Source organism: Garra rufa, chromosome 2, assembly GCF_049309525.1.
Source record: "Garra rufa chromosome 2, GarRuf1.0, whole genome shotgun sequence".
In the NCBI taxonomy this organism is placed as follows: domain Eukaryota; kingdom Metazoa; phylum Chordata; class Actinopteri; order Cypriniformes; family Cyprinidae; genus Garra; species Garra rufa.
Window position 1 is genome coordinate 70,110,904 of NC_133362.1, and position 12,960 is coordinate 70,123,863.

The following is a 12,960-nucleotide window of genomic DNA, read 5'->3' on the forward strand; positions in this document are numbered from 1 at the left end:
GCGGCTAGACCTGAACTTAACACAGAACCAGCTCCTCTGCATCCTGAAGACAAATGGGGTTATGAGTGTATATTGAGCATGACAAAAATGGCAGAACCAAAGAACTGTTATGAACTGAGCAAAATCTATCCTGTTACAACTAATATCACTTCTGTAGGGGCTGCACACAAGGTAAGAGAGGTAAATTATACCTGTTTCAACTTCACTTTCTCTGGAAAAATAAGATGATAGTAGGGAACTTCAGAGTGTCATGGTGCAAGGTAATCCACCAGAGGGGGAAGGAAATGGTGGGGTCATGGGCTAGAGCAGGTCTGTATTGTGCATGTGGTACAGGTGTGATGATAGCTAGGCCCACAGAAATAACAGAAGGATTGTGCGCTATGGTGAGGATGGCTTTCCCTTTAACTTTGAATGGAAACATGTGGAAGCAGGTTGAGAGCAATCTGGTTAGGAGAAAAGAGAACATCCACCGTACCAGATGCCTTTGCTGACAGATGAGGGTGCATATGATGGTGAGGATGAAGAAGTGTGATCTCTTTCAGAGATCAAGAGAGGGAATTGTAGAAAATACTTTTTGTTAATGCTTTTAAATTTGTGTTTTGGTTGTTCTGTGCTTATGAGAAGACAGAATGTTCTGTGCTTAATGAAAAAGACAAAGAAGACACTGTGTAACAAACTGTTTAGTAAAATGTGTGCGTGTAGTTGCGAACTCTCTACATTTATGTCATTTCTGAGAAACCTTTGTTTACAGGCACGTAGGAGAAAAGAAGCCCTGCAAAAGTAGTAGCAATTTGAAGGTCACTTTAGACTAGACTTTTGGTCACTCTAAGAAGAAGAATGGGATGGGGCTGTATTTTCATTTCTGTGCAGGAACGGTTGGCGATAACAGGCCCTGATTGGAGGAGAATGGTTGAACGATATCAGGAGGAGAGGCCTGCAGAATCAAGAATATAAATGCATATTTTAGCTTTGTGAGACATTCCTGGACTGCCCAGAATGTCAGATTTGATATTGGCTGTTCTGGAATCCTGAGCTCAGCACTCTTTGACTTTACTATTAAATTGGCTTTAAACTTTGACGCGGACTCGAGCTGTTTTATTTAAAGGGCGAATAAACGAGCTGGGGGGAAGTAGGTATTTTTACAATACCGGCAACTTCCAACACCGTCAAAAGCAGATAACTACATTCAGGTATACGTAGATCATCATAATCCAAAACGTAGAGTTTCACAGTCTGCAATGTCACAATCTCCCCACACGATCATCAGACACTGTGAATTCTTGTTTCACAAAATCTTCATCTTCATCGAGAATCTTTATCAGACCATGACTTTCCTGGTGCATGTCTGTTTCAACAGAATTTCTTGCCGATGTGACACACATTGATCTTGTTTCAGGGGTGTTTGGAGCATCGGAGGCCATTGTAACAATGTAGAAAATGTCTACCGCATCAAACTGAGTGTCTTTAAACTCTGAATGTAGGTTGGGGGTGCGTCAAACAACCAAGGATGTGACAATATTTACATAAAAACACACCTCCCCAATGTCCAGACCAATGGGTATGACTGTTTTATTTACCACCTAGCCAACGGAAAAAATATGTCCCAATATCTACACAAATATAACTCACTAGATCCTAACTAGTAAATTAGCTGGAATGTTTCAACCAGATAAATAATATAAAGTCAACGGTTAAAAATATTGGTTAGAGTGCATTTGCCACAGCATTGTTAAAAATAAAAAGGTCAGAATCTAATTATACTGTTTATTAAAAACATATTTGTTGTAAAAACAAAACCATGAAAAAGTTAAGCCTTAGTTACCCCTGGTTAATTTTAAGCAGATCATTTCACTGGAATCTAAAGAAAAATTGTAATCTTTGTTAAAATGTATTTTATGTATTTTAAATGTTAAATGTATTTTAACTAATTTATTTGTCTCCCATCTCAAAAACGACTCCTTGTTGTAATGTGAGTAAATGTGACAGACACATTACTTGCATAAAAGACTAAGTCTTTATCCTTTTCAAGGAGATGCAGTATAATGTTATGTTTCTTAATTGTGATCACATTACAACAAGGAGTCGTTTTTGAGATGGGAGACAAATAAATTAGTTAAAATACATTTAACATTTAAAATACATAAAATACATTTGAACAAAGATTACAATACAATACAATACAGCCGAGCTCGTGCTTTACCAAAAAAAACAGACGGCGAAAGGGGACACAGAGGAGCTAGGGGGCACAGAGGAGCTTGAGGACAGCGGGCGGTTTCTTCTGCAACATTACCCTCTCACCTGCTTTTGAAGGATAGCATTCAGGCTAACTTTCCCCACCAAGGAGGTGCCGTGGCTTAGCTGGTCAAAGCGCCTGTGTTGTAAACAGGAGATCCTGGGATCGAATCCCAAGAACCAATTCAGTGAGGTATGGCAGAGAGCTGGACAGGCTCTGTGGCGCAATGCATAGTGCATTGGACTTCTGGACTGCTAGATGAGGCCATTCAAAGGTTGTGGGTTCAAGTCCCACCAGAGTTGTGCTTTTTGGAATTTTGTTAAGCCCATACTAAGCCCATAATAAGAGTGTTGCCCTCGGACAGCAGAAACCATTTTGAGGCCTCCTGTTCTCAGCGTACATTGATTTAAAAAAAAATGTCAATCATATTTAAAAGGTAGCACAACATGCCCAAGAACCAATTCAGTTAGGTATGGCAATCACTGTCCTGCATCAAGTGGAGGCAGCAGGACGTTCAAAGTGTTGATTCAGGCATCCTCTGAGCCGCCCTCCCCACGCCTAACATGCGGGGTGGCGCCGTGGTTTAGTTGGTTAATGTGCCTGTCTTGTAAACAGGAGATCCTGGGTTCAAATCCCAGCGGTGCCTTGCAAACGACAGGTTGGATCTTTTTGCTCTCCCTTGGACCTGAGGCCCTTACAGTGCCTCTGCCTTTCAAACCACACCGCAATTGTGCAGAGACCCTAGGGCCTGTCCTTCCTGCAGAGAGAGCCTGCGCTCTCTTACCGTTGGACGGCCACAGACCCGAAAGGTCAGCCTTCACGCGGCTCTGCTTGCTACCCCCTTATGGGCTCTGTGGCGCAATGGATAGCGCATTGGACTTCTAGACTGCCAGACGAGGCCATTCAAAGGTTGTGGGTTCGAGTCCCACCAGAGTCGTGGCTTTTGGCTTTCTAGTAACTCTCATACTGTGCAGTGTTGCTCTCAGGCAGTAGAAATTTGTAGACATTCTCTTTTAAGCGTACCAGCACCTGGCCCGCCTCTGGATGTTTTGATCCTCTGAGTCACCCTCCCGACAGCCTTTCATGCGGTTTGGCGCCGTGGCATAGTTGGTTAAAGCGCCTGTCTCGTAAACAGGAGATCCTGGGTTCAAATCCCAGCGGTGCCTTGGGCGGCTTTGCAGTCCAGCAAGCGCAAGCTTTTCCGAAAGCGACCCGGAAACAGGGATAGCTAGGGCAGCGAGTGGGTAATTTTGCAAATCGCCCAGACTCAGTTGTTGGCAAACGCCTTAAAAGCTGTCCAGCGCACGGTCAGCCAACCCTTGGCCTCTTCTCCGGAAGCCTGGATCATCTGAGTCGCCCTCCCGGAGGGCGAACGTGCTGCCAGGCTAGTCTAGTAAACAGGAGATCCTGCGTTCGAATCCCAGCGATGCCTTTGGTTGCGCGCCACAATACAGCCGAGCTCGTGCTTTACCAAAAAATGGACAGCGAGTGGGGACACAGAGAAGCTCGAGGTAAGCGGGCGGTTTCTCTTGCAACACTACCCTCTCACCTGCAAACAGGGATAGCGAGTGGTTAATTTTGCAAACTAATCTGGAGAAGCAATCTTCAAAGAGAGCCAACAATCCCACGCTGACCTAACCCCCTCTCTTCGCCCCTCACTCTCACACCTCTCTCCCTAAAAGCTTTTGCTTAAGGAAAAACACATGTTATTAGGAATGCACCGATACCAATATCGGTATCTGGTATCGGCCTCGATACCACATTTTCTAAAGTACTTGTAGTCGTTAAAAGTCCCCCGATACCGGAGACCGATACCACGGTCTGAGAAGTGTCTATGTTTGAGCAGCGTGTAAGGGGCCCGCCCCCAGGCCCCGGTTGCAGCTCAGAGCGGGGAGAAGGCGAGGCGAGACATGTCAGTCGTGTGGAACTATTTCAAAGTGAATGAAGACGACAAAACAAAGGTGGACTGCAAATTGTGCTCAGTGAAATTGTCCAAAGGAGGCTCAAAAGGTAGCGCATTTAACACAAGTAATTTAATCAAGCACCTAAAATCCCAACACGACAACGAGTACAAAGAGTTTACCCATGCTTCTAAACCAATGCAACCCACGCTGCAGCAAACTCTTGCAAGACGAGAGAAAATGTCCAGAGACAATCCACGTGCTGTGAAAATAACACAGGCAATTATCGAGTACATTGCATTGAGTGACCAGCCACTCTCAGAGGTAGAAAATGTGGGATTCCTACGTCTCCTCCATGTTCTGGAGCCCAGATATGATGTCCCAAGCCGCCGCTACATGGCTGACACCGAGCTGCCTAAACTACACGACTCCGTGAAAAAACATATCCACAGCCTACTGCAAGCCTCCTCTGCGTTTAGTTTCACCACGGATATTTGGACAAGCAGTGTTAGCCTCGTGTCGCTTATTAGCCTAACCTCCCAGTGGATAGACGAGAGTTTCACGCCGCAATGAGCCATATTACATGCGAAACAATTCCGCGGCTCGCACACCAGCCAGGCTATAGCGCATGTGTTTGAGGAAATGCTCCAGACATGGGGTATACCTAAAACATCAGTACATGTTGTGCTTCGTGACAATGCCAAAAACATGATTAAAGCTATGAATGACGCAGGGCTCCCAAGTCTGCCGTGTGTCGCGCACACGCTCCAACTGGCTGTTCATGAGGGCTTATTAGCACAGAGGAGCATAGCTGATGCTATAGCAGTGGGGCGGAAAATAGTTGGGCATTTTAAACATTCAGCCTTAGCCTACTCCCGCCTCGAGGACATTCAGGGACAGCTCAACCAGCCAATAAAGAGACTGCAGCGGGACGTACAGACGCGCTGGAACAGCACGTATTACATGCTCCAGTCCCTCATTGAGCAAAAGCGAGTGCTGGGGGTGTTTGTGTCCGAGCATGAACTCCCTGACTATCTCACCGCTCACCAATGGGCTCTTATGGAGAAGACTGTTGCCATCCTCGCCCCCTTTGAGGAACTAACTAAAAACGTGAGCAGCTAAGACGCACTAGCCTCTGATGTCATCTCAGCTGTGCTAGTGAGACTTCTAAACAGAGAAACAGACGAGGACCACGGCGTCAAGACAATGAAAGCAACCTTACTGGCAGCTGTCAAGAAGCGCTTCAGTGACGTCAAGACCAACCCACTGTACTTCATCTCCACCATACTTGACCCAAGGTAAAGTCTGTGTGCTATAGGTATTCAATGATAAACTACAGTACTAAATGTAAGATTAATTTCCATCTGAAGTATTATATTATATTTTTGTAACTAAAATACACACATACAAATGTATGCAATATATAATATGAAATATATTTCCCTTATTACTACCAGAAAGCCAAATGGCTGGCATTTGTGACAGTGGTTTAGGGGAAACTAAAATCAGTCCTATTTTTCCACATATTAATACATTCATGAATTTTGTTTAGGTATAAAGATCGCTTCTTCTCCAACAACACTGCTTCGGAGGCCAAGCTGCACCTGAAGCAGGAGCTTTAGATGTCCTGAGCTGAGGCAGAGGGGAGTCGGGCAGAAGCTGCAGAACCTCCTGCTAAACTGTTTCTCAAGGCCCAGGCCAGCACTAGCAGCAGTCTGGACACTGTATTTGAAGAAATCGCTAAGGAGCAGCCCCAGGCAGCACAGCCGCTGGCAGCAGGGTCTGCCATTGAGCTCGAAACATACCTCGGAGAGGCCCCAAGCCCTCGTGAAGACAGTCCTCTGAAGTACTGGGGTGTCAACAAAATCAGGTTCCCCACTTTGGCTAAAATGGCCCATAAATACCTCTCAGCCCCATGTAGCAGTGTGGAAAGTGAAAGGCTTTTTAGCTCAGTGTCACACATTATAGATGAAAACAGAAACAAGCTGACTGCTGATAATGCAGAAAAGCTACTTTTCGGGGGGAAAAAAAACTGCCACTCACTTTTTCTAAATAGGCTCCATTTAAGTGAGTCGTCTTAGACTTGATGTTAATACCTACCTCAGTTGCACTGACTGCCACAGTTCTATGTTGGTGGATGTTGTTAGTTTATTCAAATATTGTGCACTAAATAGCAAAGATGTTTATTAATGCCCCTTGTGTTGTCCAAAGCGGCAGAGTTTACAACAAACTGAAAAAACACTGTTTAAATTTTTTTTATAATTGTTTATTCTGTAATATGTTGCATACAACATGCTTTTCATTTTAAATAAATAATAATAAATAATTCTAAATTCTTAATTCTAAACTAGTCCCTTGTTTTTTTTTTTTTTGTTAAATTATATGACTAAAGCTGTTACCTGTAAATTTAAATCATGTTTTTATTAAGTAAAGTCAAGTCAAGTCAAGTCACCTTTATTTATATAGCGCCTTTTACAATACAGATTGTGTCAAAGCAACTGCACAGTATTTAAACAGCACAATAGTGTGTAAGTAACGCATTATTGTAACAATCAATTTTCAGTTAAAGGCAGTTCATCAATGAATTCAGTGATATCATCGTGAGTTCAGTTCAAATAGTATACGATATCGCTGGAAAATGTCCCCAACTAAGCAAGCCAGAGGCGACAGCGGCAAGGAACCAAAACTCCACAGGTGACAGATGGAGAAAAAAACCTTGGGAGAAACCAGGCTCAGTCGGGGGACCAGTTCTCCTCTGGCCAGACCAAACAACAGTTTGTACCAATGTCTGATTGTAGAGAACTCATCAGGATCCTGTGGTGTAGCGCCGATGGCCGTCAAGGTTGGCGAGGTCTTTATTGATGATCCGCCTTGGAGCTCATCTGGTTGACATCCACGGCTATTGAAGTCATCTCTAGGTGGTGATCCATGATCTAAGCTGGGTACGGACTGGATCCGGGGGACTGGAGTGACCATCTGATCTGGATACAGGCTGGGTCTGGTGGCTACGGTGACCTCGGAATAAGAATGAAACAGACTAATATTAGCGTAGATGCCATTCTTTTTACAATGCAACGAGTGCATCAGGTGTTATGGGAGGTGTTTTCGGTTCCGGTTGACCTAATTAATGCAGCCTAACAATCCTTTAACGGATTTGAATTATAGAAATGTGTTAATGATTTTATGTGTAAGCCAGGTTAAAGAGATGTGTCTTTAATCTAGATTTAAACTGACAGAGTGTGTCTGCCTCCCGAACAGTGTTAGGTAGATTGTTCCAGAGTTTAGGCGCTAGATAAGAAAATGATCTGCCGCCCGCAGTTGATTTTGATATTCTAGGTATTATCAAATTGCCAGAATTTTGAGAACGCAGCGGACGTGAAGGACTATAATACGATAGAAGCTCACTCAAGTACTGAGGAGCTAAACCATTGAGGGCTTTATAAGTAATTAGCAAGATTTTAAAATCTATACGATGTTTTATAGGGAGCCAATGCAGTGCTGACAGAACCGGGCTAATATGGTCATACTTTCTGGTTCTAGTAAGAACTCTAGCTGCTGCATTTTGGACCAGCTGGAGTTTGTTTATTAAGCGTGCAGAACAACCACCCAATAAAGCATTACAATAATCTATCCTTGAGGTCATGAACGCATGAATTAATGTTTCAGCATTTGACATTGATAGCATAGGTCGTAATTTCGATATATTTTTAAGATGGAAAAATGCGGTTTTGCAGATGCTAGAAATGTGGCTTTCAAAGGAGAGATTGCTACCGAATAGGACGCCTAGGTTCCTAACTGATGACGACGAATTTACAGAGCAGCCATCTAGTATTAGACTGTGTTTTAGGTCATTACTTGTGGAGGTTTTAGGTCCAATAATTAATACCTCTGTTTTTTCAGAATTTAACAGTAAGAAGTTATTCGCCATCCAGTTTTTAATATCAGCTATGCATTCTGTTAGTTTTTCGAATGGATATGTTTTGCCGGGCTGCGAAGAAATATAGAGCTGAGTATCATCAGCGTAACAATGAAAGCTAACACCATGTTTCCTGATGATATCTCCCAAGGGTAACATGTAAAGCGTAAAAAGTAATGGCCCTAGTACTGAGCCTTGAGGTACTCCATACTGCACTTGCGATCTAAATGATACCTCTTCATTTATTGCCACAAACTGATGACGGTCAGATAAGTACGATTTGAACCATGCCAGTGCACTACCACTAATGCCTACATAATTTTCAAGTCTATTTAAAAGAATGTTGTGGTCAATAGTATCAAATGCAGCACTAAGATCCAGTAGCACCAATAGAGAGATGCAACCACGATCGCTTGACAATAGCAGGTCATTTGTAACTCTAATTAGAGCAGTCTCAGTACTATGATATGGTCTAAAACCTGACTGGAAATCCTCACAGATACCATTTTTCTCTAAGGAGCATAATTGTGAGGATATACTACCTTTTCTAGTATCTTTGACAGAAAAGGGAGATTAGAAATTGGTCTGTAGTTAATTAATTCATAGGGGTCAAGTTGTGGTTTTTTAATGAGTGGCTTAATAACAGCTATTTTGAAGGTTTTGGGGACATATCCTAATGATAGTGACGAATTAATAATATTCAGAAGAGGATCTATGACTTCTGGAAGTACCTCCTTTAGTAGCTTAGATAGGGTCTAACATACATGTTGTGGGTTTAGATGATTTAACAAGTTTATACAATTCCTCCTCTCCTATAATAGAGAATGAATGGAATTGTTCCTCAGGAGATCTACAACGCACTATCTGATGCGATACTGTAGCGGGCGGCTGTATGGTTACAATGTTATCTCTAATAGTGTCTATCTTGGAGGTAAAGTACGTCATAAAGTCATTACTGCTGTGCTTTTGGGAAATGTCTAAACCTGTTGCTGCTATATTTTTAGTTAATTTAACCACAGTATTGAACAAATACCTAGGGTTATGTTTGTTTTCTTCTAAGAGAGATGAAAAGTAATCCGATCTGGCAGTTTTTAATGCTTTCCTATAAGATAAATTACATTCACGCCAAGCAGTACGAAAAACCTCTAGTTTTGTTTTCCTCCAGCTGCGTTCCATTTTTCGTGCTTTTCTCTTTAGGGCGCAGGTATGATCGTTATACCACGGTGTTACACTGTTTTTCTTAATCTTTTTTAGGCGCACTGGAGCAACTGTATCTAAAGTGCTAGAAAAGAGAGAGTCCATAGTTTCTATTACATCATCAAGTTTTTCTGAGCTATTGGATATGCTGAGGAATTCAGAAGATTACTTACAAAGCAGTCTTTTGTAGTAGAAGTGATGGTTCTACCGTATTTGTAGCAAGGAATTGAATTAACAGTTTTAGCTATCTGGAGTATACAAGAGACTAGATAATGATCTGAGATATCATCGCTTTGCTGCAGAATTTCAACGCCATTAACATCAATTCCATGTGACAGTATTAAATCTAGAGTATGATTTCGGCAATGAGTAGGACCTGACACGTGTTGTCTAACCCCAATAGAGTTCAAAATATCTATAAATGCTGTTCCTAATGCATCTTTTTCATTATCAACATGGATGTTAAAATCACCCACTATTAAGACTTTATCTGCGGCCAGCACTAATTCGGATAGAAAATCAGCAAATTCTTTAATAAAGTCTGTATGGTGCCCTGGTGGCCTGTATACTATAGCTAGCACAAACGTCACAGGGGATTTATCATTAGTACTTGTTTCTCTGGATAATGCTATATGAAGCACCATAACTTCAAACGAGTTATAATTGAAGCCCGTTCTCTGAGAGACATTGAGAATACTGCTATAAATAGTAGAAACACCTCCTCCTTTACCTTTTAGACGCGGTTCATGTTTATAACAGTAATCTTGGGGGGTGGACTCGTTTAAAATAATGTAATCGTCTGGTTTTAGCCAGGTTTCTGTCAAACAGAGCACATCTAGGTTATGATCAGTGATCATATCATTTACAAAAAGTGCTTTCGTAGAAAGGGACCTGATATTCAATAAGCCAAGCTTTATCAATTGTTTCTCTGTATTATATATATTTTTTATTTGTTGAACATCAATTAAATTGTTAGTCTTGATTTGATTCAGGCGTTTTTTTGTATTTTTTTGCACGGGGAACAGACACAGTCTCTATAGTGTGATATCTAGGTGAAAGGGTCTCTATGTGCTGAGAAATAACTGATTTCTGTGACGTGAGGCGGCTAGCAGACGGTCGGTTTAGCCAGTCTGTCTGCTTCCTGACCTGGGCCCCAGTTAGTCAAGTGCAAACTCTAAGACTATGTGCCATATTTCTAGATAGAAGAGATGCTCCACATCCGGAGGGATGAAGACCATCTCTTTTCAACAGGTCAGGTCTGCCCCAAAAGCTTGTCCAATTGTCTATGAAACCTATGTTATTTCGCGGGCACCACTTTGACATCCAGCCATGGAGTGACCACAGTCTACTATGAATCTCGTCACCACGGTAAGCAGGGAGGGGACCAGAGCATATTACAGTGTCTGACATCGTACTTGCAAGTTCACACACCTCTTTAACATTATTTTTAGTGATCTCCGACTGGCGAAGTCGAACATCATTAGCGCCGACGTGAATAACAATCTTACTGAATTTACGTTTAGCATTAGCCAGCACTTTTAAATTTGCCAAGATGTCAGGCGCTCTGGCTCCCGGTAAACATTGGACTATGTTGGCTGGTGTCTCTATTTTCACGTTCCGTACAATAGAATCGCCAATTACTAGAGCACTTTCATCAGGTTTCTCAGTGGGTGCTTCACTGAGTGGGGAGAACCTGTTTGATGTTCTGATCGGAACGGAAGAGCGGTGTTTTGACCCGCGACTATGCCGCCTCACAGTCACCCAATTGCCCTGCTGCATGGGCGTTGTTACCGGAACCGAACAATGTACAGGGCTTTCTGAGCTAGTCACATCCAAAACCGTATCTAAGGCCCTCACATTCTTACTATCCTCCATTAAAGTTTGGATGCGTGACTCTAGTTCTGAAATCTTCTCTGTCAGCCTGACTATATTCCTGCATTTATCACATGTATAAGGCTCACTGCTGACAGAGATAGATAAGCTATACATGTGGCAAGCAGTGCAGACTACAATTGTAGGAGAAGAAGCCATTACTCACCGTGATTGTAGAATGATTTCAACTTACCAATGTTGTTAGAGTTCCTGAAGAACAGATCAGGGGGAGAAAAAACGGAACGGAACCGGCTAAAAGAGTACTAACGATATTAAACACGAGAAAATAAAATAAAAACGTGAATGGAACGCAGATGGCAAGTTAACCGGCCAGCGCAATGCTAAAAATAGTAAACAAGAGTTAAAAGCGTGAATGGAGTGCGAGCGGCAAATTAACCGGCTATGGAATGCTAACGCGCTGCACTCGTGATTATAGAGTAAGGCGAACAATCAAATTAGTCAGATTAGTTTGATGGATAAGACCAGAAATTAAGTTAAGCTATATCTATCAATTTAAAACGGCAGAATTAACAATAAGATAGAGAATCCAGTAGAAAATCCAGTAGAAAAACGAAGCTGCAGAGAGCTACAAACAAACAGACCACTCTGCAGCAAGGCAGACTGGAAGCAGGGAAACAGCGAAACAGCGACACCCTATTTGTGGCAGTTTCCATTTACCACTGTAGAAGTATACAAAACTAGGACTACTTCAATTTCTGAGAACCCCATAAATGTGAAAAGGGTCATTTCAATGTTGACTGGGCTTCAACCATTTAGCATTCAACATTTAAACAACAGGTGACCTTATTTCGGCTGAAGAAAGGTTTGTGTATTTGAGCATTCACAGTGTTTACAGTGAGACAACATGTTCAGGCAGTTTTTACAGATATAGTGGCATGCATTTAAATTGACATACTTTAGGTAACATTTATGAGTGTTAGAATGTGTAAATAAATGAGTAAAAGGGACGTCTCATTTCGCTCCCTATATCATGCATCAGTTTATCTTTATAAGAGAAACGGAGCTTTTCGAGTGAACTCCGAGTTCATGGAATCATTTGCGTCATGAAATGATTCAGTGATTCAAATTGTTCAAATCAGCGCGCGCTCACCGACTCCTGCCGCTCTGAACAATGACAATCACACCAACGACAACACAAACGTGTATGACAACTTCAACAAACCAACTGCAAATGTTTTCATGAAAGTGTTAAAAATAAATTAAGTAACAAATGTAAATAATGACAAAACATATACAAAGTTACAAGTCTCAAAGTCCACTCCAAATGGAGATATTTAGTAATATATTTAGTATTTAGTATTTTAAAAAATCCCTTTTCAAAAACTACAGCGGAACAACTCGTTTGGACTACAGCGTTTGTTTTCCGCACGCAATGATGTCACAATGCGGTATCCCGCCTACTGAAATTCAATTTGTTGGCGGGTGGGGAATTCGCCTAATTTTACCCATGTATTAAGGACAGAGGTTTTTGGGATGCTACAGCAAGCTGTAGGTCGGCTCATTTAAACACAGCTTTTAAAGGTCCGCAAACTGCTCTGGTAGCCGTGTTGAAGCAGCGCCGTTCACGTGTGTTGAACAGAGGGTCCACCCTGCTGAAAAAAACAGCATATGCTGGTAAGGTATGTTTTGGTGCTGGGATGCTGGTTTTAGCTGGTATATGCTGGTCCTTTGCTGGTTTATGCTGGTCCCTTGCTGGTTTATGCTGGTCCTTTGCTGGTTTATGCTGGTCATGTTGCTGGTTAATGCTGGTCCTTTGCTGGTTAAGGACCAGCATTAACCAGCTAAGGACCAGCATAAACCAGCTAAAACCAGCATCCCAG

At 42.3% G+C, this 12,960-nt stretch overlaps 3 non-coding genes across 3 annotated transcripts; all 3 read left to right on the top strand.

Moving 5' to 3' along the window:
- The first annotated feature begins 2,805 nt into the window (after positions 1–2,805).
- On the top strand, positions 2,806–2,879 carry trnat-ugu (transfer RNA threonine (anticodon UGU)). Its single transcript has one exon. It is a non-coding gene; the product is annotated as a tRNA-Thr (tRNA).
- Positions 2,880–3,080: 201 nt separating this feature from the next.
- On the top strand, positions 3,081–3,170 carry trnar-ucu (transfer RNA arginine (anticodon UCU)). The gene is given in 2 exon segments: positions 3,081–3,117; positions 3,135–3,170. It is a non-coding gene; the product is annotated as a tRNA-Arg (tRNA).
- A 155-nt stretch (positions 3,171–3,325) lies between these two features.
- trnat-cgu (transfer RNA threonine (anticodon CGU)) lies at positions 3,326–3,399 on the top strand. The gene has a single exon. It is a non-coding gene; the product is annotated as a tRNA-Thr (tRNA).
- Positions 3,400–12,960: the final 9,561 nt, after the last annotated feature.